This window comes from Gopherus flavomarginatus, chromosome 3 (assembly GCF_025201925.1).
Source record: "Gopherus flavomarginatus isolate rGopFla2 chromosome 3, rGopFla2.mat.asm, whole genome shotgun sequence".
NCBI classification, from domain to species: Eukaryota; Metazoa; Chordata; order Testudines; family Testudinidae; genus Gopherus; species Gopherus flavomarginatus.
In genome coordinates, this window is record NC_066619.1 from 160,065,807 (window position 1) to 160,091,874 (window position 26,068).

The 26,068-nt window shown below is 42.1% G+C and overlaps 1 protein-coding gene across 3 annotated transcripts in view; it reads right to left on the reverse strand.

Annotated features, from left to right (window-relative positions):
- Positions 1 to 25,855, reverse strand: part of WDFY3 (WD repeat and FYVE domain containing 3) — a 313,760-nt gene extending 287,905 nt beyond the window's left edge. For all 3 annotated transcript variants that reach the window (XM_050945097.1, XM_050945098.1, XM_050945096.1), the window contains exon 1: positions 25,615 to 25,855. The gene's annotated coding sequence lies outside the window, so the exon portion shown is untranslated. The remainder of the gene's footprint in view (positions 1 to 25,614) is intronic.
- Between the last annotated feature and the right edge of the window lie 213 nt (positions 25,856 to 26,068).

Genomic DNA, 26,068 nt, shown 5'->3' on the forward strand with positions numbered 1-26,068 from the left:
AGTTGTTTTGCCTCCTAATTCTTCAGGAAGGGTCCCTGGAAGCCTTGGCATTCACATTGGTTGGCAGCATCAACCACGAGAGAATCAGGTGGGAGACGGGTATACAAATGCTCGCAGCCCCTGGACGGCACAAAAGTAGCGCCGTTCGTTGCACTTAGCCATAGGGGGCAATGAGGCTGGGGTCTGTCAAAGTTTTTGTGGTGTCGGAGATGGTCTTTATAAAAGGCAGGGCAATAATTGCAGGCCCGGAGGGGGTAAGGCGGTCTGCCATTGGATCTGCATCCTCCACTACCTCCAACTGAATGCCCAGGCCCTGGGCAACCCATCACAGCAATTGCTGTAGCATCCTGCTGTCCTCCCAAGCTAGGGCCATAGCCATGCCCATCAGCGCCTCGTCCGGTGAGGACGAGAAAGAGACCCCGTAAGCGGTGGCTGCTCCCTTCCTTCTGCACCAAAGGGGTCCTGCAGCACCCGGATTTCTTGGTCTGGTGCCGACCTGGATGGCATCACGGCCCTCGGCGTTGGGACTGCATACACTGACACCGATGCTGAGAAGTGTCATGAGTGCTGAGGACATCATCAACGCCAGAATCGCAGTCAGTACCGGAGCCATCGCCAGTGTTGGAGACATCAGAGCCGAGACAACTGGGGCTGATACAGACCATGCCGGTGCCTAAGGCATCCGGATGGAGGTGTCTGGTGATAATGGGGTTACCCCCGATCCTGCCGAGCCAACGGTGCTGAAGGGGGTGCGAACATGGGCAAGGCCACCGATGTTGCCTGAAATGAGACCCCTGGCTCCAACCTTGGCTTTGATGAAAAGCCCAAAGAATCTAAAGGTCCATTGCACCAGGGGCTACTACTGAACGGGCCACAGTGCCAGGTAAGGGTGCTGGTCCCATGTTGATGCAGACCATCTGCACCTACTCCTACGAGTCCAATTCCAACTCCGAGGTGTATGAAAGAGAGGACAATGGAGGAGCGGTATTTCTAGATGCCGACCGTTTACGTCAAGGGCTCGGGGACTGGCACGGCCACTGGGTCTGTTCCGGTGACAGGGAGTGGCACACCAGGGTTGGAGATCAGCAAGGCACCATCCAGCAATCCGTCCCATCTAGGAGGGGAGAACAGTGCTGTGAGAAGGAGCAGTTCTTGGGCTGCCTTGAACGCCTCTGGAGCCGAAAGAAAGTGCAGCTCCCGGCTCAGCCTCAGCTAACAAAGATGGTCCAGACTCAACTGCCCTTCCACGCGGGCGGGAGTCAACGCAACCATCACCGGTGGCGGAATGGAAGTAGTGTGGCCCAACTCGAGTCTCACAACGACTGGCTCCTTAGGCCTAACAGGGGGAGAACGACTCCTCTCCCATCTCCTCCTCTTCTGTGGCGCCAATGATTGAGAACAGTGCCTGTATGTGGCACGTGAGCCACAAGCGGAGCCAGGAAAATGCTGCGAGTTCCCTGTCCTTACTCGGCACCAGTGCTCGGGCTGATGGTGCTGGAGCGCTCTGCACCAAGGAAGAGGTACTCAGCACAGAGTCCATTGACCTGGGAGCGGAGAGCAGCCTCCATTAACAGGACCTTCCGGTGCTGATCTCTATCCTTGAATGTCCTGAGCCACAAGGTTTTGCAGATGGCACAATGAGCACACACTTGCTGCAGGCTTCGCAGGCTTTGAAGCCCAGAGACCCCGGCATGCCCTGGAGTCGAGAGAGCATAGGAGGGGAACTCTCCCACCCCTAAAGGAAACAAACTAACTCTAAGGGCTACTAACTATTTAATTAACACTACACAGCTAATGAAAACTATGTACATAGACTGCTAAATGCACTTGCTAAGACAAGAGCACAGGGAAGTTCCAGCTGTCAATAGCAGTAAGAAGGAACTGAGGGGGTGGCGGGTCAGCAGGGCTCTATATTCAGCGCCATAAAGGTATGACTCCAGAGGGCACCCAGACTGACCCAACAGATGCTGGTTTTGGGAAAAATCTTCTGGCTACCGTGCATGTGCACACACCAGATTGGAATGGACACGAACAAGCATTCGAAGAAGAGTATTGGGTTCCAGAACTGTGGAGGTGAAATATGTCACCTGAGGCAGGGTGGGTCTCAGAGCTGACTCAATCAATGAGAATATGTGACATCCATTGACCCAGCCCAGCCCTGTGTTTATTACAGTCTGGAAGAGATGCAGGCTTGCGCACTGACAAAGACAAAAGTCTGGGATTATAGAATAGCAAGAAAAAGAACAAAATGTTATCCATTATGGAGGAGACAATCAGTGTGAGTGTGTCATGAAAAGTGGAGAAATACCTTAGACAGGAAAGTTACTTGTTAAGAAGTGTAGGCTATAGATTGAGTGTTATGTTTTTCTTTTACCTATAACCCTGTTTCCAAATCCTTTTACTTGCATCTTTAACTCAAGCTTTATTAATTAAATTTCAATTTGCATTTACTCCAGACATATCTAAGTGCTGTGTGCTAAAGAGACTGCTGAACTTAGGTGAAGCCAGTAAACTGGGGTGCACTTCTTCCACTGAGGCAGTGGATGGGTACATATTGTGGGTGTCCAGAGGATAAGGAATTGCACACTCGAGTATAACACAGAACCCAGAGCGGAGAGCTTGCGCTACCAGCAGTGAATTACCACTGGAAGGAATTATCTCGCTAGGCACAGACAAGGCTCCCTTACACTGAAATGAGATGGTAGTGCTTGACCCTGGACACTTTGGGGATACTCTGACAGTGTCACGGCCCCACTTCCTGTAAGCACATCCTACAAGCTTTGTTCCTAGATGTGTAATCTTACTTTTGATGAATAGGTAAGTTTCTCTCTCTACAAGTCCTAAAGGAAATGCAATCATAAATTAATGTAACCTTGGTAATTACAGTAAACTAAAGTAAAGCTAGCAAATTTTTAAATGATTGCTGCTACAGACCATTTTCATTGGTTAGAAAGACATAAGGTAGGCATGAATTGACTTCTTTAAATCTCAAAATAGTATTACCTTTGCGGTATATCATCTTGTAATTTCACTGTTGCTCAAGTACCATTTAAGGTCTTATACTGTGAGGTTCTTGGCTCCCTGAACTCCCAATTCCACAATTTAACAAAACATATTTCAAGTTTCATAATTGTCCTGTTAATAAATCCAGAGCAGGTGGGCACAGATCAGCCATGAAGCTACTGCTCTAAAAAGCAACTGAGTTTTCCTGCCAATAACAGAATGGCAAGTTTGAAATTAACCTCACCGTCACTGTTCTTTTTATTACCTATCTATTGTGGTAATACCTACAGGTCAACTGAGTATGAGAACCCACTGTGCTAGGCAAGGTGGGGAAAAGGAATATAACATATGCACAGTGAACAATATGATGCTTTACAAACACTGATTATTTTTAACTCTTTTGGTGGAATTTTAGTTAGATTAGCTAAACAATGACAAAAGAAGGGTGAGAAGGAGGGAAACATGGAGGACAAGGAATTGGAACATGGCTGAGGTGGAGAGAGAGAGACAGCTGGAGAAGCAGTCAATCATCACAGGAGATAGGGTCCTGACTGACAACTGTAGAAAGACATGAGATAACATCAGTGTCCAGTTGTACGCTACAAATCCTCCCATAGTAACCTCTTGTGATTCCAGCTAGCAGGAAGAAGTTCTCTAGTCCAGAGCTGGCTCCTCCCTGAATCTTCTCTCTCCTCCAAGGCCTCATTTTATAGCAGAGCGGGAGGGTGGAGCAATGCATGGGCCCAAGGGCCCTTAAAAGAGGTAGGGTGGGGAGGGAAGTGTCACTCCTGTTGCTATCATCAGTGGTAAAATAAAATAATCTCAACTTCTAATTCTAATGAGTCCTGCGAGAGAAATGTTCTTCACTCACTTTTAAAAATACCTAAAGAATCTAATCTTAATGGGAAAGCTCTACACATATAAAACACAAGTTTAGAATTAAAACTACCTGATGCCGTTTTTGGAGGGAAAAAGCACTTGAAAAAAATAGATAGTTAAAAGGCATAGATTTTCAGATTTTACTACCAGTAAAATTCTCAGATGGAAATGTATGAGGAGGTTACACCTGTTTTAAATCACACAAGATGTTGTGTAGATACCTACTCCATATTTACTCTTCCATTTACTTGGTTCTAACTTGGCAGGACGTGCTCAATGTGTAAGAGTGGTCAAAGAAAAAATATAATTACTAGACCACATAGGAATGGAAAGGAGAATACTGACAAATATTATAATACCATGATACAAATTCATGTGATACTATATTCAGTTCTGGTAAGGCTGTCTCAAAAAACATGCATCAGAAGGTATAAAGAAGGATGACAAAATATCAGAAACATGGAAAGATTTAAATATGAAAATACAAAAAATTATGACTACTTTGGAAAGGATGAATAAAAAACAGGCATGATGGAAAATATTCATAATAATGACTATATAGAAAAGGTCAACAGAGTGCTGCCATTTACTCTCATTGTAAGTAAAATGGTCATTAAAGGAAACTGAAAGGCAGCATTATGAAAACTCATCAAAGAAAAAGTTATGTATAAAAAAGCTAATTAGTGAAACATTACCACTAGATACCATTGATACCAAGACCTTGGTGGGATTCAAAAAAAGAATTAGCCATTTACGTGCATAATGATTAGGTCCATAGTTACAATGAATAGGAATTTAAAAAATAGGGCTATAAACTGGTCTTACTATACAGTGCTGAAGCTTGGATCTTAAAACCTTACTATTTGAACTCCAAGTTTTCATAAACATCTTCCTAAGACAAATCCTCAATATCAGATATCCAAAAAAAAAAAATCGTAAACAAAGAACTCTGAAGGAAGATAAAACAGAAACCGATTGGATAAGAAGTTATAGAATGAAAATGGAGATGGGGAGGTTATTCAGGGAAGAAAGACCCAAACAACAGATGATGTACTGGAACCCCCAGTGCCAGAGCTGATGAGGCAGACCAAAGATAACACAGAAATGCTCAACAAAAGCACAACTGAAAGCTATCACAATGACATGAGAAGAAGCTATGACTGCACCAGGAGACCAACAAAAAAGGAAGTCAGTGGTGAAGGCCCTATGTTCTGCACAAAAAACAGAGGCATAAGAGAGAAACCCTCATGGTTTCAAGGTATAAACCGGTCACTGAAAAAGCCAGAATTTAGAAAGCAGCTTCTCCTGTTGGCAGGTGATTTCATAAGTTATCTACAATGGTATTTCTTACATCATCTTCCAAAGCACCCGGTACTGGCCAGTGACTGAACTGTGAAGGCCAAAAGTATAACTGGGTTAAAAAAAAATTAGGTAAGTTCATGGAGGATAGACCCACCAATGGCTATTAGCTGCGGTGGTCTATCCTGTAGGCGTCCCTAACCCTCAGACTGGACAACCGGGGAGGGTGGGGAGGGAAGAGGAGGGCGAAAAAAAAAAAAATCACTCAGTGAATTCCCATGTTCTGTTCATCCCATCTGAAGCATGTGGCAACTACGACTGTGTCAAAAGACTAGATACTGGGCTACATGAACCATTGGTCTAATCCAGTATAGCCAGTCTTATGTTCCCAGTCCACAGAAAATCTTAACATAAGGATTAAATTCTATATTTAGTTGCCTAAATTGTTCTTTTGTTGAATTCACACGAACAAAAATACATTGTTGTAAAACTAGGCATATTTTATTCTCATACATTCAAGTTAAGTGAAACTGAATGTATCTTAACTCTCCAATTGCCAAATCGGGGAAAAGCCTTCTGTTCTGGTAAAGTTATACAGTCTATTATGTCAGAACCTAGCTGTTAATGTTCTTCTATTTTTCTTTAATAAAACTGTTTCTTACAAATTAATTTTATAAAACTGATTAACTTAAACAATCAAATTACTCTAAACTCGGATGACCAGATATCAAGTGTGGAAAATAGGGACACTTCCCCCCTCCCCCAGGAATGAAAGAAGGTACAGCTGCATATATATAAGACTAAGCCCCAAATATCAGGATGGTCCCAATAATATCAGGACATCTGGTCATCTTAAGTTAAACCCCTATTGACCAATGTAATTGGTGTGGGAAAGAATGGTACAACATAGTTTTTTGAAAATACAAAGGGAAAGGAAACATTAAACATAAATCAGGCCTTTGCTTTGGATTTAGACAGACAAGGTTATCTTTTCCTACTAGAATACTGAAAGTTCCTAAGTAAATAAATTACATATTTAGAGGACAAATATTTACAGTTTTTAAGACAACACTTAATGCTTTTGAACAAAATTAAGTTTGTCCATTAATTCCTGACTATAATTGTACTCCCAGAATTCTGTGCCACTGCACAATGCAGAATTTGAGGAGAATTAATGTTTTACACAGAATTTCATTTTTCCATGCAGAATTGGTATTGCAGAGCTTCTGGCCACCATTAGAGGCCGCTGGACCCAGCAGAGCTCAGCTCTCCAACTTAAAAATATAGGACACTGCCAAGGGGAAGAGGAGCTGGAGGGTTCTGGGCAGCAGCTGTCCCCAACACATCCTGAAGAAAGTAACTGGCATGCAGGAAATGTCGTACAAGCCCAGGACCCAGTATCAGGCTTTCTCCTTTGGCATTCTTGGGCTCTGAGGGGTAAGGGATGCCAGTATCTGGGTGAGGGGAGAGCAGGTGCTCCACTGCTGGACTCTTGGGGGGTGGGGGTAATCTGAGAGCAGAGGGGCAGAGTTTCCCCCAAGATGTGCTCAGCTGGCACGTGACACACCCAGACTGAGGTGCCCAATAAAGCATAAATGAGAAACAGGAACTGAGCTGTCATAGGGTTTTCTTTAACTCCCTACTTCTGGGGGAATGTTTTTGTTGCCTGTGTTGTTACAGATGTACTTGTTGACATATTTTGAAATAAATTACTAAAATAATTGAAACTGGTGTGATTATATTGCATTATTTTAACAAATAAAATATGCAGAATTTTAAAATTCTGCATACATAATTTTAATTTTTTTGGCACAGAATTCCCCCAGGAGTATAATTTCTCCTAGTGAACTTTAGAGTTCTAGCTAGCTTTAGAGATTCTTTACTGTAATTCAGCTTCTCAAAACCCTGATCTTATTTAATTCTCTCTTACAAAGTATTAATGTTAATTTAATAGTAATTCCCTGCAAATACTTTTTGAACTCTATTCAAAGTTAGTATTAGGCTCAGAGCACAGACATAATTTTTTGCTTGTACTAGATTTCACTTGAGCCCTGCACAAGTTATATTCCCTGCTCCCCATCCACTCCTACCCCCAAACTACAGGCAAACTTCCACGAACACATGCTTCTAGTGCAGGAGAGTGAACGAGCACACCTGGGTCCTTTGATTTGTATTATTTTGTTAAAGTTATCTACTCTCATCAACAGAGAAAAGGCCCTTTAACCTACTGCACTGAATTCCCAACATATTGTTTAGTTTACTTATGACCTGAGGGTCTATATCATGAATCAGCCTGTCACAGAAAACCACTGTAAGTGTTCAGAGCAACCCAACAGACTGTTACCAAATGACATATTAATTAAGCTTCTTCCTCCCCTTCCATAAATTATGCTCCTTCTCTAGAACATAACTTTATCAAAAATTATAACACTAGGGCCTGGTCTACACTACACGTTTAAACCGATTTTAGCAGTGTTAAACCAATTTAACGCCGCACCCGTCCACACTACGAGGCCCTTTATATCGATATAAAGGGCTCTTTACATCGGTTTCTGTACTCCTCCTCGATGAGAGGAGTAGCACTAAAATCGGTATTACTATATCGGATTAGGGTTAGTGTGGCTGCAAATCGACGGTATTGGCCTCTGGGCAGTATCCCACAGTGCAACACTCTGACCGCTCTGGACAGCAATCTGAACTCGGATGCACTGGCCAGGTATACAGGAAAGCCCCGCGAACTTTTGATTTGCATTTCCTGTTTGGCCAGCGTGGAGCTCTGATCAGCACAGGTGACCATGCAGAGCTCATCAGCACAGGTAGCAATGCAGTCTCCTGAGAATCGAAAAAGAGCTCCAGCATGGACCACATGGGAGGTACTGGATCTGATCGCTATATGGGGAGAGGATTCTGTGTTAACAGAACTCCGTTCCAAAAGACGAAATGAAAAAATATTTGAAAAAATTTCCAAGGCTATGATGGAAAAAGGCCACACCAGGGACTCAGTGCAGTGCAGAGTGAAAGTAAATGAGCTCAGACAAGCCTATAAGAAAACCAAAGAAGCAAACGGAAGGTCCGGGTCAGGGCTGAAAACATGCCGCTTCTACGCTGAGCTGCATGCAATTTTACGGGGCTACGCCACCACTATCCCACCCCTGTCCGTGGATTCCAAGGTAATCTCAACCATGGCTGAAGATTCTGAGGAGGAGGAGGAGGAGGAGGACCTTGCAGAGAACACACAGCACTCTGTTAGCCCCAACAGCCAGGAGCTTTTTGTGACCCAGACGGAATGACCCTCCCAGCCCTCCCAAGCCACTATCCCAGACAGTGAAGCCATGGAAGCGACCTCTGGCGAGTGTACCTTTGTAAATACAAAACATGGTTTAAAAGCAAGCGTTTTTTAATGACTGACTTGCCATGAGGGCTTGGGATGCATTCACGGCCAGTAAAGTTACTGGAAAAGTTTGTTAACATGTCTGGGGATGGAGCGGAAATCCTCCAGGGACATCTCCATGAAGCTCTCCTGGAGGTACTCCAAAAGCCTTTGCAGAAGGTTTCTGGGCAAGGCAGCCTTGTTCCGTCCACCATGGTAGGACACTTTACCACGCCATGCATGTAGCAAGTAATCGGGTATCATTGCATGACAAAGCATAGCTGCGTATGGTCCCGGTGATTGCTGGCATTCAAGAAACATCCGTTCTTTATCTCGCTCTGTTATCCTCAGCAGAGTGATATTGTTCATGGTAACCTGGTTGAATTTAATTAAGGGGACAGAAATGGCCATTTTCCTACTGGGCTGTTGCTTAAAAGAAATCCTTCCTTGCACGTAGCCAAGCGGGGGAAGGGGAGGAAGGAAGGATAGTGCTGAGCTTTTTGGCGTTTGGCTAGGAGGAATCTTCCTAGCCACCAGCCACGCAGTGGGGGGGAAAAAGGGGGTGATTAGCAGTGATCTTCCATGATACCAGCCATGCGGTGGGGGGAGGAGTGAAGCAATCATCCTAGAGAATTGGATGGGGGGCGGGGGTTGGCTTCTGCTGCTGCATGTTAACAGGAAAGAAGTATCAGAGGGCACTGTGTATATGAAGGCTGGAGAAGCCGAAAGACCATGGCCTACCATGGCCGCATGCAAGCTGAATTCTGATGCCCGGACCTGCGTCTGTGAGATCTGTAACACCAGAGCCGCAGGCACTCAATATTAAGATGCAAAATGCGACCTTGTAGTGAAATCACATGTGCTATGTAAGGTGAATAGTGTTGTTCACTGTGAAAGAGTATAAGCATTGTTCTGTAAAATGTATCTTTTTAAATACTTCTCTCCCTTTTTTACCTCCCTCATGCAGCTGCACATTTTTCAAGCCTCCCTACTCCATCCCGAAGGCTAGCTCAGATAAGGCAGAGGAAAAAGAAGACGCGAGACGAAATGTTCTCAGAAATCATGGAAGTAACCTGCAATGAAAGAGCTCATCTGAACGAGTGGAAGGACGTGGTAGCAAAGTACAGAAAAGATGCCAGTGAACGTGAGGACAGGAGGGACCAATGTGAGGATAGGAGGGACGCTCAAGATGAGAGGTGGCGGCAGGAAGATCAGCGGTGGTGGGATGCAACACTGGAGCTGCTGCGTGATCAAACTGACATCCTCCGACGTCTGGTGGAACTTCAGGAAGAGCAGCGGGGTCACAGAGTGGCGCTGCAGCCGCTGTGTAACCACCCCCAGTACTCACCATGTTCCATATTTTCCTCACCCAGACGTGTCAGAACGCATGGGGGAAGGCTTCGTGCACCCGCCCACTCCACCCCTGTGGACAGTCCAGCCAAAAGGCTGTCATTACATTGAAATGTGTTTAATGGCCTTTTCCTTCCCTCCTATCCTCCTCCCAAACCACACCCGGGATACCTTGTTAGTTCTCTGCCCCTTTTTATAATGACTTTTTAATAATGAATACATGATTTTTAAACGAGTGACTTTATTTCCTTAAGCTGTAATCGAAGGGAGGGTGGGTTGCTTACAGGGAAGGAGTCAATAAGGGGGAGGGGGTTCATGAAGGGGAAACAAACACAGCAGTCACACCGTACCCTGGCCCGTGATCAAACTCGCTTTCAAAGCTTCTCTGATGCGCACCGCTTCGTGGTGTGCTCTTCTAATCGCCCTGGTGTCTGGCTGCATGTAATCAGCGGCCAGGTGATTTGCCTCAGCCTCCCACCCCGCCATAAAGGTCTCCCCCTTACTCTCAGAGAGATTGCGGAGCACACAGCAAGCAGCAATAACAAAGGGAACATTGGTTTGGCTGAGGTCTGAGCAAGTGAGTCATGTGCACCAGCGCACCTTTAAAAGGCCAAATGCACATTCTACCACCATCCTGCACTTGCTCAGCCTGTAGTTGAACAGCTCCTGACCACTGTCCAGGCTGCCTGTGTATGGCTTCATGAGCCATGGCATCAAGGGGTAGGCTGGGTCCCCCAGGATAACTACAGGCATTTCAACATCCCCAAATGTTATTTTCTGGTCTGGGAAGTAATTCCCTCGCTGCAGCCGTTTAAACAGAGCAGTGCTTCTGAAGACGCGAGCATCATGAACCCTTCCCGGCCATCCCACGTGGATGCTGGTGAAACGTCCCTTGTGATCCACCAGTGCTTGCAGCACCACTGAAAAGTACCCCTTGCGGTTTACATACTGGGTGCCCTGGTGCCAAGATAGGGATATGGGTTCCATCTATCACCTCACCACAGTTAGGGAATCCCATTGCAGCAAACCCATCCACTATGATCTGCATGTTTCCCAGAGTCACTACCTTTCATAGCAGCAGCTTAATGATTGCTTTGGCTACTTGCATCACAGAAACCCCCACAGTAGATTTGCCCACTCCAAACTGATTCCCGACTGACCGGTAGCTGTCTGGCATTGCAAGCTTCCAGAGGGCTATTGCCACTCGCTTCTCCACTGTGAGGGCTGCTCTCTTCTTGGTATTCTGGCATTTCAGGGCAGGGGAAAGCAAGTCACAAAGTTCCATGAAAGTGCCCTTACGCATGCGAAAGTTTCGAAGCCACTGCGAATCGTCCCACACCTGCAAAACTATGCGGTCCCACCAGTCTGTGCTTGTTTCCCGGGCCCAAAATCGGCATTGAATGGCTAGAACCTGCCCCATTACCAGCAGGATCTCCAAAGCGCAGGGGCCCGCAGTTTGAGATAATTCTATGTTCATGTCCTCATCTCTCTTGTCGTCGCGCTGCCGTAGCCCCGCCTCCTCCTCGCCTGGCTTTGCAGGTCCCGCTTCAGCATAGACTGCACAAGAATGTGTGAGGTGTTTGCAACGTCCACGATTGCGGTATTGATCTGAGCAGGGTCCATGCTTGCTGTGCTATGGCGTTTGCACAATTCACCCAGGAAAAAAGGCACGAAATGGTTGTCTGCTGCTTTCATGGAGGGCGGGGTGAGGTTGTGCCCAGAACCACCCGTGACAATGATTTTTGCCCCATCAGGCACTGGGGTCTCAACCCAGAATTCCAAGGGGCGGGGGAGACTGCGGGAACTATAGGATAGCTACGGGATAGCTACCCACAGTTCAACGCTCCAGAAATTGACGCTAGCCTCGGACCATGGATGCACACCATCGAATTAATGTGGTTAGTGTGGCCGCATGCACTTGACTTTATACAATTTGTTTTACAAAACCGGTTTATGTAAAATCGGAACAATCCCGTAGTGCAGACGTACCCTAGTACACATTTTAAAACCCAGTGATACAACATAGTTACAGTCAAATATTTTATGGAGTTACCAAACACCAGATACAGCACATGGAGGATTTCACCGTCTCCACTATATCACATGCTTTCACCATCTCCACTATATCACATGCTTTCAGGAGAAACTGGAAGCACTGAAACCACCAGCACTGTGCCAGGTTCCCTTTCAGGCACTGAGTAATTCATGGGGCTTCAAATTCCTTTTTTTAAAAACTAACTTTAGATTACCTCTGACAGCATAACATAAAAGCACAATATACTGGCATCCTGGTAAGAGACTGGTCTTTCCCCCTCCCCCCAAACCATCTGACATGGGTCAGGCTTTTAGAAGAGGTTAATACTCCTGTCACATAACGGGTCAGCATCAACTGACTCCAGCAGCTACTGTTATAGATAGTCAAAATTGGCCCCAATTCTACACAAGAATTTTCTAGCCTGAACCCTGTGGAATTGCACAGAAGTTCTCAGGGACTTGAGGGTGCTTCTCATTGCAACAGAAAAATCTTTTTAAATAACAAACTGAAATTATTAAAACAATACTGTCAGGGAATCGAGTCCAAGTCAAGCCTAATACCTGAAACTATTAACTTATTTTTTTTAAACTGGCTAAATTTCAAGTTGATGGTGTTGCTTTAAGTGTCTTTCTAAGCCTAAGGTCACAGACCTAAGCAGTAAGAATCGGGCAGAACCAAAATTTAACATAAAACCCATGTGTTTTAAGCACTAAGTTACATTCACATGAGCAGCTACAAAACCACTCTATTTAAAGAAAGGGGAGGAAGCTTAAAAATAGAGTTGACTGTTTTTTTATTTTGAAAAATGTTTACACTTTTCTTTGAATATCCTTTTTTAAAGCTAAACAATAAATACAAGAGAGAACAGGAAATTATTTTTGCAAGTGACTAAGCATCTTCTATCTTGCAAATAAACACAGAGCTAGCTGTAAATCAGTTTAATTATTGGAGAAGTTAAGTACTTAAAGACATAATTCAATGACAGCTAGATATTTTTATTTTAGTTTGTTTTTAAAAATAGTAAGAATTCTCCACAACTGCACTAGGCGCTAGTTGGTTGTTGCTGTAGGGTTTTGTTTGGTTGGTTTTTTTTTTTTTTGGGGGGGGGGGGTTTGAGGCATGGGCAGGGAATGAGATGCTATAACTGAACTCTGCTTCTCTGACCTAGTCATTGGATTAATGTTAAAAGAAAAAAACAAACAAAAACAAAAACTACTGGGCCACAAGATCTGCAGTACCAGCAATAAAATATATTATAGTTTTATTTTTTTAATCCAAACTCAAATTAGTATATTTGTATGTATTACACTTAATATATTGTGTTAACATTTCAAATGTTAACATGTATGGAAAGCATGTTACGCATAATTATTTCTAATACAAATGAGAACTGCAAGTCAGTTTCATTTCCCCTCCCCTTCCCACTATTAAGATTACAAACATCACTGTAGAAAAACAAAATAGAAACTAAATGTTAGATTTATTCTACCCATGCCAAAATATTTTGACACCAATCTTCCTGATATGCCATGTATTTATTATTATTTTAAACTGGATAAAATTAACTAGCTTCCCATAAAAATTAACCTTCTTGGGAGAAAACAGTTATATGTAAGCAATGTTTTCCAGAGTTCGTAAACTTTTATTATTTAAAACACACACCTATTGCTGGGCAAGAACTGAAAAACAAACAAACAAACCACAATTCTGGTCCACTATACAAATACTAATTGTGTGCACTTACTACATGTCTTCTCTTGTCACAGAATCATTTTTTCATGCAAATATACATATGTGCCTTTAAGTCAACAGTAAAACAGAGCCTCAGCTGCTCTAAACTAGTCAATAGAGATATTCTAATTTACACCAGCTTAGAATCCAGTCAGTTTCCTAGTATGCCTAGATTCCCAGAGTTCTACACATTCATGCTAGCATTATAAATTTTAAGGATAAGGATACTACGGCAAAGAGAGATCCATTTTTTCCTGATACAGCACTTTTTAAAAAGACTAAATTAAAGAAGAAACTGAAGGCAAAATACTTAAATTACCAAAATGTATCAAATTCAAAGTAAAATATACTTAAAAGAAAATGTTCTGATGTTGTACCTTTAACTCTCCCTAAAAAGGAAAAGCTTGAAGAAATACTCCCTTGTTTTTTTACAGCCCTGCTCAAAATCTAAATTAAAAATGCATCTTTAATACTTTAGTCCCTTTGCTTAAAATTGTGAACAAGAAACTTTCACAAACCTAATTAACAGGCATACTAACATCCTCTTAGATGAGATCCTCAGAGACTGAGTTTTTTATATATACATTGCTAAAAATGTTGATGACTATAGAGCATGAGCAATTAAATTGTGATGGCAAACCAAAAATACATCAGTTCCAGTATCCATATGACTATTTCAAAGAAAAACACTATTCAGTTTTATCTCAGAAATTCTTTTTAAAGACTCATTTTTGCCTCCACTAACCTAACTAAATTCCCTAATAATCTGAATTTAAATATTTTCACTCATTATTAATTAGAGAACGGGTAGTAAGAAAAGAAGCTGTCAACTTTGGTAATTTTATCATCTCTCTCGATATATTTGGTGTTTCTCTTAAAACCCTAGAGCTTAGACTCATGTTATGTGAGAATCTCTGCTTTAATTTAAAAATAAAAGTACATTTCTAAACATTGTGAAGAAAAGCTTGAAAATACAACCTGAGTAAGGCCTAATGGCTCAAAAACCAGAAGGCAAATTAGAAATCCACAATGTATTAGGTTTGTTTGTTGTTTATTTTTTAAAAGGGCATAAAAAATAGGAACAAAAGGGAAAGAATAAAAGATGGAAGTTCTTGGTGCAATTTGGGGGGGGAGAGGAGGGAGGGTTGCCAACCTCAGGACCTCCAAAATCACGGGAGGCCTCGAGAAATCATGCCTTTTTTTGCCACTCCAATCAACCAACATTAGTTTGAAATAAAAATATTAATCCTTTTAGTTATAAATTCAGGTCTCAAGATCACTGCTAGGGAAAAGAAGTTAAGATTCCATAGTGTCTAGCATTCAAACAGATGAGAGTGGGAAAAGACCTATTAGGCCAACTACTTCAGCCTCATGGCAGCACAGGACTGTTTGAGCACAGCATCCAGCAATTTTTTCTGCCTAATTAATAACAACTTGAGTAACAGTTTTTACTTCTCCAGTTTAACAAATCTTAGTTAGTAAACTGTTCACCATGCTCAGTGTGTACTGTGATTTGTTTGAAGTCATCCCATTATCCCTGTTTCTATTCCTTAATCCACTGTAAGCACTTCTCCATTATTTGCATTTTACACCACCCAGCTTTTTATACATCTGCCTTGAAAAGATGTCATTCGAATTTACCATCCCAAGAATAAATTCCCCGCATCCACACTTACTATTTATGATGAAAATTGCATATAATCCAAAAAATTGGTGACAAATTGTCAGTGTGTTGTACACTTTTTTCATATTTCCTCTAGACATCTTCTGGCCAACCTAGGCCTATTTAATTCCTGTAATCTGTCTCTCAAAGCCTCCATCTCCCATGTCACAGTTCAGGGCAAATGCACCTGTATTTCCCCATCCCCATGATTCTCCAAAGGTATCCCCTCTAGGCTGCTGGCTCTTCAGTCATCACCTCTCTTGGGTGAAAACCCACGGCTCTCTCCCTCCTGGATATTTCCAGGCTGCACAGCTCCCTGTCTACACTGTGATATTCCCAGCAAGCCAGACTGCTTGAATAGGCTGGTATCTGCACTTTACTTTCTCCTCAAAGGCTATCAGAACAACTATAATCACCAGCACTCACAAGTTACCACACAGCTCTAAGTAAGCACATTTATTCTTAAGGTAAAAGCACTGCAGAGAAATAGTTTTTTAAAAAACTAAGACGACTTCTTCCTATATGCATGCTAAAACCTTGCCAGCAGAGGTCACCCATCAGTCTTATGGGGCCTCAGTCCTTTCAAATCCTGCTCAGGAAGGTTAGCCCACCCTCCACCCACTTCGGACAGAGAGTTCTGTCCATTTGCTCATTCAGAAAGAAGGTCAGAGTCAGTTTAAACTCAGGCTATTTCTCCAGAAGTCCTTTATTTGTCTGGTGGTCTCTGGAGAATCCAGTTTGAGATAATACATGCAAGCCTCTCCAGTATTTATCTGGAGATATTATATGAGTGAATTTGCTCAATCACCCCCCACTGTTCTTCGTTTCTGGAAGAGCTGTAGTCACTCCCTCCCATGGAACTGGCCCAGAATGGTACATATACTTAATACAGTAGTATCTCCCAAAGATATTGCAGGAAATGGTCATATCTTCTGACAAACAAACAAACAAAAAACACAACTTTTTTTTTTTAAAAAGTCCCCAGCCTGTAATCTTTCTGTCCTTAAAAAATTTTTAAAAAAGCATCTCCCTGTCAAGATATCCAAATAACCCAGTACAAGAAACACAGAGATGAGACTATTTTAAAAACTCCCTTTTGGCCTTCTTTTTAATCTCGGCTCTTTTGTTGTAACAAATTAACCATAATGCTTCAGTTTCAGAAATTATTCTAAGAAGAGTTTGTCAACTCCGATGTTAGACAATAAGTAACCTTTAGTTATCATGATATTCAACTTTATCAGCTGAAACAACATATCACCAAAAACAAGCTTAAATAAACCTAATTCATTACTGTTTATTACTATTAAGAATTTATGAACATACATGAACAACACTGTAGAAAAGCAAATCAACAAGCATGCTTACCCGCTGCCACACACACATTTGTGGATGGATGGTAAGGATGGTAAGATGATCCAAGCAGAAATAGATCCACTAACTTCCACCATGGCCCTCCCCGCAAGCCACATCAATGCATAGGATACCGGCTTCAGTAGATCTAGATGCCTCAACATTCAGTGAGTGAAAAGGCTCCCACAAAACATCTAATCCTGTCCCACCTTCACAGTGCAGATCTAAAAAGCAGATCTAACAAGCTTCTTCAGAAGTACGAAAACAAGCGGTCTCAGAAAGAAAATTAGCCAGCCCCAGTAAGCAGAGATAGGTGCAGCACAAGGTACTGAAGTTTACGGCAAAGACCAGTCTCAAAAAAAAAAAAGAGGGAAGGGTGGAATAGTCCCCTCAATAGTTAGGATGATCTAGGGAGAGTTGGTTTAGAAAATCCCCTTAAGCTACTTTTTAAATTAAGGGTGAGTGAAAACCCACCTTCCTAAGATTCTTACGGGTAAAGAATTTAAATATATAAAAAGCATTACCTATCCATATGCACTCATTACAATTTCTTCCTTACTATTTTCCCATTTAAAAGAAATAACCAATCAAATTAGATATAAAAAGACCAGCAACAAAGCCATATAAAGGATTGAAATCAAATATTTAGGAGTCAGAAAATTTCCTTTAGTAAGGTTGATCAGACAACACTGTTCAGTCAAGTTAATTTTTTTAAATGGCATTTTCTGTTCCTCTTTTACTCTTCAGCATGATATGCAGCATATGCAAAGTGGCCAAGTTCACATTGCTGGAACCGACATAATTTTTGTACTTATTTTGATTACGAAATATTGATCTTGCAACATTAACATTAATGTAATGCTATTTTTGCATTTAATAGATGCAATATCTAAGTCAAATGTGTTGAGGCATATTGTGGCAAATGTTTTGAGGCATTCTCTACAAACTCTACCTTTCCACAACTGAGATGACTCAGTAAATAGACTTTGTAAAAAAAAAGTCACTGTATATTATCTATTTCCAGAAACCCAGAGTATCAATAAAACTCTTAAGTAACATTTCTAATCAGTTATCAGATGATCCTATAGATTTTATGAGTTTGTGTTGTCTTAACTATTCAGTAGGGAGAACAGTTCAAACCTGTACACAGCAATTATCTAAAACATAGCAGATGAACAAGGGGATGCCCACCTTGTGAAAGCTATTAATTCCACACAACATATGGGTTGCTAGCAAAGCAGATAGTCTCAAGGTGAAGAGCACAAAAAATCACCTCCAATACACATTTTCCAAGCCTCAGAGAATTCAGTATTTTTCACCCAAATACAAACTTTGCAACTTCAGTATCAATAGTCTGTGAAGAAGTTTCTTGTCAATACCTGCCAAGATATTTTCAAATGTTTAAACAAGTTCTATGCTTTTCATCAGAACTTATTCCACATACTTATGTTGACCACTCGTCCCTTATTTTAAGACAAGTCCTTATTCATTGATTTCTCCCTTAGAGATGGATCCCTTAGCGTGATCACTCATCCAATATTTTAAGGCACATTAAATTATTAAAACTAACACGTACTACTTTAAATGTTCAATTGAAGTGTCTGATAATTGTATTACACACTTGAGGGCAACAGATTGTATACTTGAGAGGAAAATGCACAAGTGACAAGATGTTTCCCTAAAACGCCCTTTAAATTAAAGTATTGCCCCTTATTTTTCATGTGGTTTTCCCTTATTTCCATCCAATATAGGTGGTCACCCACTAGACCAGACAACCTCACAGATAACAGGAAACCAGAAAAAAAGCACCACTTTTTACACTGCAATGGTTCAAATACATTATCAAAGAATTTTTGTGCACAACCATCAAATTGGTTAACATAGGAGCTCATTTAAGATGTCATCTATATCACATCTTACAATTTTATCTTACCTCAAACTAAGCAGGGTATGAACAGGCCAGTATTACCATGTGTCATAGCATTCTTTCTCAAATCTGAACCTTACAGTCCAGGAATGAGATACTAGCATGAATTTCCCTAAGCTTAATTACCAGCTTAGATCTGATAGGCTGCCACCACCCAAAAATATAGTGTTTTGGGGCACTCTGACCTCCCCAACCTTCCCTGGGGACCCCAAGAACCCAGATCCCTTGGGTTCTTAAAACAAGGAGAAATAAACCATTCCCCCACCTTCCCCCTCTCAGCACTTCCCTCCCTGGGCTATCCTGAGATACTGATCTAACCTCTTAAATCACCATACAGAGAAGTATCTCCCTTCCCTTCCACAAAAAGGCAAACAGATTCAAGGAAAACAGAGAGAGATTTTCTCTCTCCCTCTCCAGTCTCCCCACCCGTCCTGGTGAGTTATCCCAATCCCCTGGGATAAAACAAGGGAAACAGAGAAAAAACAATCAATCAATCAGGTTATCTAAAAAGAAATCTTTTAATAAAAGAAAGGAAAAAGTAAAGAATTATCTCTGTAACTTCAAGATGTAACTATTACAGGGTCCTATAGCTTACAGACACCAGAAAGGGACCTTCCCCCCAGTACCAATACAAATCAAAATCTTCCCAGCAACTACACATATAAAAGTTAACCAGCCAGATCCACAAATGCAAATAGAATAAAACAATTAAAAAGCCTAAACCGCCTGTTTTACTTACTCTATGAAAAGAAACTTAGAGAGCCTGTAGTAATGTCTGGTCTCTCTCAGACCCTCTGAGAGAAGGACAAAGAATTCACACCCAAACTTCCCTCCACTCGAATTTAAAAGTATCTTGTCTTCTGATTGGTCTTCTGGTCAGGTGTCCAGTTTCCTGCTTGTAACCCTTTACAGGTATAAGAGACATTAACCCTTAACACTCTGTTTATGACACCGTGCAAAGCCTCCAAGGAAAGTAAGTTGCTGCAGTAAATGGCATTAATGATTCAGCATATGGCACTGAGATTATATGATAACAGTTATGCCAAAACATTAATATAATGCCTCAATATGGAGTCTGAAGGAACTGAATTGCTGGAGATGACACCTTTCAGATAATGTGCAAAACTAAGTCCTGACTACTTCTGGTTATTGAAAATCCACAGTGCTTTCTGGAAGCATAAATTAATCCAAGCATCCCGAACAAATTCCAATTAAGGTACTACAATCTCCCTATCTAAATATTACTCATGTAATTCCAATTCAATACGGTCATCTTACCTAAATTGCTGAGTATGTAATACTGTGCTATACTGCACTCCAGAGGTAGCGGTATTTCACTTTCAACTTATCCAAGGGCTTGTGTACACCGACACTTTACAGCACTGCAACTTTCTCACTCAGCGGTATGAAAAAACACTCCCGTCAGAACGGCAAGTTTCAGCGCTGTAAGGTGCCAGTATGGACAGTGCACCAACGCTGGGAGCCGCATTCCCAGCACTGGTAGCTATGCCCCTCATGGAGGTGTTTAGAGCACTGAGGGAACTCTAACAAAACTATACAAGCCACGTTAAAGCACTGCCAGTGTAGACAAACCCCAAGTAGTTAAAGAATTTTGGGTTTCTTGATAAAATGGTTCTCTGACCCTCAACCGCTGGATAGTTATCACTGCTTGGGTGACCCAAGTGATGACTTTCCTTGCTCACAAAAACCCCAAACACAAAAAAACATTATTTTAGGGTTTTTAGCTCTGGAGTCATGATGGACAGGTACTTTTAAACTTAAAAAAAAAAAAATTCTTGAAGGTTGTCTGGAAATCATTAAGTGCTGTATCTCTTATTGCCCAACAGTTTGCGCATTCTAGCATGTAACTCTTGATACATTCCTTGGGTCTCAGTAGTAAATTGCTGAAGATACAAAAAGTGATTACTTACTGTAAAACAAACCAGCAAAGAAAACATCTACAGAGACTAGTTGAAGACAACAATTATTTGCAATGTTCTGGTTTTTTAGGTTTTTTTAAACACATAAAAAAGATATATGTTTTGAAGACATCTACCTAAAGATACTGAAAATGGAAATCTGCGAAGAATTATACTATCTAGTGATGTATTTTACAATACAGAAGTGAACGATCTGATCACATTTTTCAAACTGTAGGTTTTGAAAAGATTAAAAGTAGCTCAGTTTTAGGGGCATAGCAAATTGTCAATAGATTTTCCTACAGTTTAAGTACCTCCCAGGCAAGTGTGATTATAAAATATTTTGGTAAATTATAACTAGGGCTTGTTTGTCATAGTAAATCATTTGAAAATAATCACTGTCTGGTCATGGAAAAAGAGCGAAGAGTCACATGCTTATAACAAGAGGTGCCAAGAGTCAAAGACAACATTGTTTAAAACAAAGTATCCTTTATTTTGCAATAGAAACCAATAAAAATAATGTACAAATATTTAAAAATCCCTACCCAGTGCCTGGAGGTTCACTCCACAGCAGCCAATAGCACTGGACAAAACACCTGCTCCTGCCTCCTTCTTCAGCGCTGCTTGCCTGCATAGTTGGTCTGCAGAAGCTTAGCTGAATGCCATGGCTTATCTTTAAAAACACATACATACAAGAAATAAAAATTCAGGTCAATCCAATTTAAAAAACCCACCAGCAATGGCTAATTGGCTTGTAACACAACTACAAAATAAACAGGTCAGGGAGAGAAAGAGGGACGGAAATAAGTTGCAGGGATTTTTCTATGTGCCCAACATGTATGTACAAGACTGCTATTTAATCAAACATCCTGTCTCCAGCAGTACCAATTCCCAATACTTCAGAATAGGTGCCCACACCCAAACAGAGAGTCTATAATGCATCTAGTCAGTTGAATGACATTGGCTATGTCATTTTCCACAAATATTTACAAGCCTGGCCAAGGTTATTTTAGGAAGAGGACATGTCTTCCAAAACAGAAAAAAAAACAGCAACAAACAAGTATAATAGAAAGGGTGCCCATTTTAGCAGTTAGAAGCCTGTGCATACTATAAACCCAAAATCCAGCGCACATCTGATTCATTGAGTTTAGGATGAATATACAGCACTTAGCACAAGGGGATAACCCGATGCTGACTGGGCCTCAATGGACCACTCTAAAATAAGTTTTAAAAAAAATTGAAGCATCACTATGTAAAAAGAAAAGCTTATCCTGGGTTTTCTCTTAGAGTAGAAGCCTCACCAAATTACAGTTGAAGTCAACAGTAAAGACCCTGCTGATTTCAAGGGCAGTCAGATAAAGCCAAAACATCTCCCCCTCTCTGCCTTAGCCTATGTTAATACTGAAATAACTGAAATTGTATACACCCTCCCCCTCAAGATCCGTAAGATTTTATTTTTATCTTATATCCTGAAACCATTAAAAATCTTATTTTCCTACAACTTTTTTATCTACCCATATAACCAAGTGTAAAGTGGCATTTCCATGAACTTAAATTTCATGATAGTCCTAACCTGTCCTATATTTGCCCAGCTATCAAACAAAAATCAGACAAACCTGAGCTGAAGGTTATTTAGCTCAACAATCCTACTTAGATACAACTGAATTTTAAGCAAATTTTAAGATTAAGTAAAGAAAGAACAACCACAAATCAACATTTTACTGCTAAACTAATGACCGGAAAAAACAGCATGTACCAACTAATGATGATCTGTCAACCCATTCTGATATATTAGATAGTAGCAATCCAAAAGGATCTTTATATCTTGTAAGATTTGTCTGTCTACTCCAGCTAGTATTAAATCATTTACTAAAATTAAAAAGTAGTGTTGACTTACATAAATACATCAACATTTGTTCAATAACATGCAACATGATTTAAAAACAAAAATATTTACAAAGTTAGTCTGTTCTTAAGGCATAGTCAAAGATACTATATATCAAGCATATTAGTGTGACCAACATCTTGGAATCCAAAAGTTCTGTTAATTTACAATTAAAAAAAAATAGATTCTAGATTCCAGAAGTACATCATTTTTCTGCTGTCCGGTAGTCTCGACTCGGGGTTCCTTGCTGTTCATGAAAACTGAGGGCTAAAAGGTGACTTCAAGTGTATTAATCAGCAGTCCCCTTTTGATTCTCCAGAAGTGAATTATTCAGTGAGCCTGAGAAACGATCAAGATATTATATGTTGGGAAATGGTATAAGTGCTTCCCTGACTACACTGAATCAAGTGTTAAGACTTTTTAGGGGACATAGAAAACAACCTCTGAAGGATACTAGATAAGATGCTATTCTTCTTGCTTACTGTCTATTTCCTATGGTGGACACACTTACTACATCTTCTCTGCAGAGGAGGCCTGATGCTTGGCAGACCAATAGGTGGAAAACAGAAGGAAGACAGAAGGCTCTGGAATTAAGACTCAGTTGTTGTGATTTATGCTAGGAATTTTCAAAAGTAATAATTGTCTTAACTGAGATATATACCTGTACTCAATAAAATATTGTGAACTTTAGCTGTGTATACAAATAGAGTCTCAGTATTGCTGTCTGCTCAACTACACAGTCCTGCTATCTAACTTTAATGATAACACACATTTGTTTTGTCTTTGTGTGTACACCTACACATTCTGAGGAAGAACATGAAACCACCACATCTTCTTGTCTGGTAAATGATATACACTGCATTAGGATTTAAGAGGACTTGCAGGATATTTTCACTGGAGGATGCCACATGGCCACAACTGCCACAATTCAAGACTTATGTGGTTCTCCTAGACTGAAAGATTCTAAGGACGTGTGTTTAATAGTATAGTAAGGTTGAAAGTGAAGAAAGTTATATATAACTGTATTACTACTAGTTTGGTTTGGTTTTACTACGATAGTCATCTCAGGGCTCTCCATAATTATGTTTTGAAGGCTTCTAACCACAAGAGATAGAAATGCTTATTTGAAACTATTCTTCCAATACACTCTAGTTAGACTAGTCCTACACACACTGCAAGAAGTGGCTTTGGTTCATTTACAGTATTTATGCCACCATTCTGGATATTTTTACTTCTTGTGCTTAGTGTACATTACGTTTGTCTATTGAAGAGCTTAAATAAAATGAGATGTTTGTAAATCATGCCTGACATAAAACACTTAATGTTCTTATGTTTTTAAACAGCTAAAAAGCAAAACTAAAACAAAAAAAGTTATTACACAATAATATTTTACTATTCACACGAACCATGTGTCTGCTAAGACTCCAGGGTCTTTCATGTATTAAAAAGCTTAAAAATATTCATCCAAACACCTGAGGAAAAATGTGCCTGAATTTTCTATCAATTTTCTCCATCACTTTACAAATATTAATTAAAACAAGTAAAAGCAACATTTAGGTCCTGATTTAGCAACACACTTAGCACATGTTTAAGTCTCATTTGCTTCAATGTAAATGCAAAAAAGTACAAAAAACCAGAAAGCTTAAAACTGCACGTTAAGTTGCAAGCAGGGATGAACCTGTACACTTCCTCTAAAATATATACTATGCTTCAAAATACCATTCAGTGATGCTCTGCTGTTTTTATTTAACTGCATCATGCCACAGAAGATACTTAAAATGTTCTTCATATAATACAGCTGTATGCTTTTTTATCTTAAAAATGAAAAATGTGCTTCTTGCTATCATATAAGTTCTCTCAACATTTTACAGGGACACAATTTGGAACTAACGCAGAAAGACAAAAACATTATGCAACGCCTACATTAACGTGTTTGACCACCACACTGTTCAGTAGAACATTTCACCTAGATTAGTTGTGAAACCTATAGAGCAAAAAGAAGATTTTTTTTTCCTTCTTTGCACAGCTGTGTTTCTGCTTTTTTTTAGGATGTTCTCCACATGGACATTCCCAACACTCTTGTGCAGCCATCAAGGCTGCAAACTAAGGTCCTGATCCTTCAAGTCGACATATACACCATTACCCCCAATATAACACTATCCGATATAACACAAATTCAGATATAAAGCCGTAAAGCAGCACTGGGGTGGGGGGAAGATGCACGCTCCAGCGGATCAAAGCAAGTTCGATGTAACACTGTTTCATCTATAAATGCGGTAAGATTTTTTGGCTCCCAGGGACAGCAAAATATGAGGTAGAGGTTTATGTGTAAACTCAACATCTGAGCTGAGGTCAACAGGGCTCTAGGCAGGTGCAGGAGTCAACCTCGGCAGTTCAGTTTACAGGATTGTGGCCTAGAATTTAAATTCCTGGGGAATAAGGCACAAATCTGTAATTTAGCCTAGAACTGCAACTCTGGATAACGACCCCCCATAAATGATCCCCTCCAAACTACTCTTCTCTCACCCCCTGGGGGGACATGAATAAAACTCCTCCTTGCTTTTAATCCAGGTTCCCTCCTCTCCTTCCAGGGCAACCGAGCCAAACACTCCTGTGACACCCAACAAAGTGCACGCCGTTCCCCATTGACCAAATACAAAGGTATTGGCCGTTAGGCTGCGCAGGGGAGACCGGGCCGCGATACACCCCTTCTCCTGGGCGGAACAATCCTACCGGGGAACAACAAAGGGCAGCAGGCAGAGGGTTAATGAAATCACTGCAGGGCCGCGACGCTGCCGGCGCTCCCAGGTCTCTCCCGCCGCCCCGCCAGCGGAGCCGGGCTTTACCTGTCCCTCTCTAGGCAGGACACACCACGATCGCCCGCGAGCCAGGCCCCGCTCTCCAGCGTCGCCACCTGCCTCCCCCAGCGGGGCGCGGCCACCCCACGCCCCTTCCCCAGGTATCCCTGAGGAGCCCCCCTCCCCAGCCCGGGCGGCTGCAGGGCGCGGACGGATGGAGGCAGCTCCCGAGCCAGCATCCCTGGGAACTAGGGAGCGGAGCCGCCGCCGAGGCCTAGGGGGGCGCGGGAGACGGGTGGCTACCGAGCCCGACATAGCCCAGCCAGCTACCGCCCCCGGAGAGCCCGGGCCGGCTGCACACAAAGCGGCCGGCCCGAGGGGAATGGGGCAGGTGGCGGCACTCACCGGGTGGGGGTCCGACCTCCGCCCGCGCGGGGGGGGGGTGTTATTTTAAATAACCGAGGCTGCGGCTCCCCCAGAAAATTCCCTGGCCGGCTCCGCCGCTGCTGCTGCTTCCACACCCCGCTGGCCTCTCTCCCCCATCAGGAGCGGACTGGGCCGAGCGGACGCGCCAGGAGCAGCCGGAGCCGCTCCCTGGAGCTGCCGGTGGCCATTTTAATCCGCCTCCGCTTCCCGAGTGCCCGGCTCCCAGCGCTGCCTCCTCCCGCCGCTCCGCCTCCCGCCTGGCTCCCTCCCTCTGCTTCTCTCCTCCCCCTGCCGGAGTCCTCCCTGACCCCGCTCCAGTCCCCAGCGCCTGGGCTCTCCTGATCCCGCCTGGGAGCGGGCCGCCTCCCCGCACCTCATCTCTCTCCCCTTCCCGCCCCCAAAGCCTTACCCCGGCGGCCGCGCGCGCTCTACC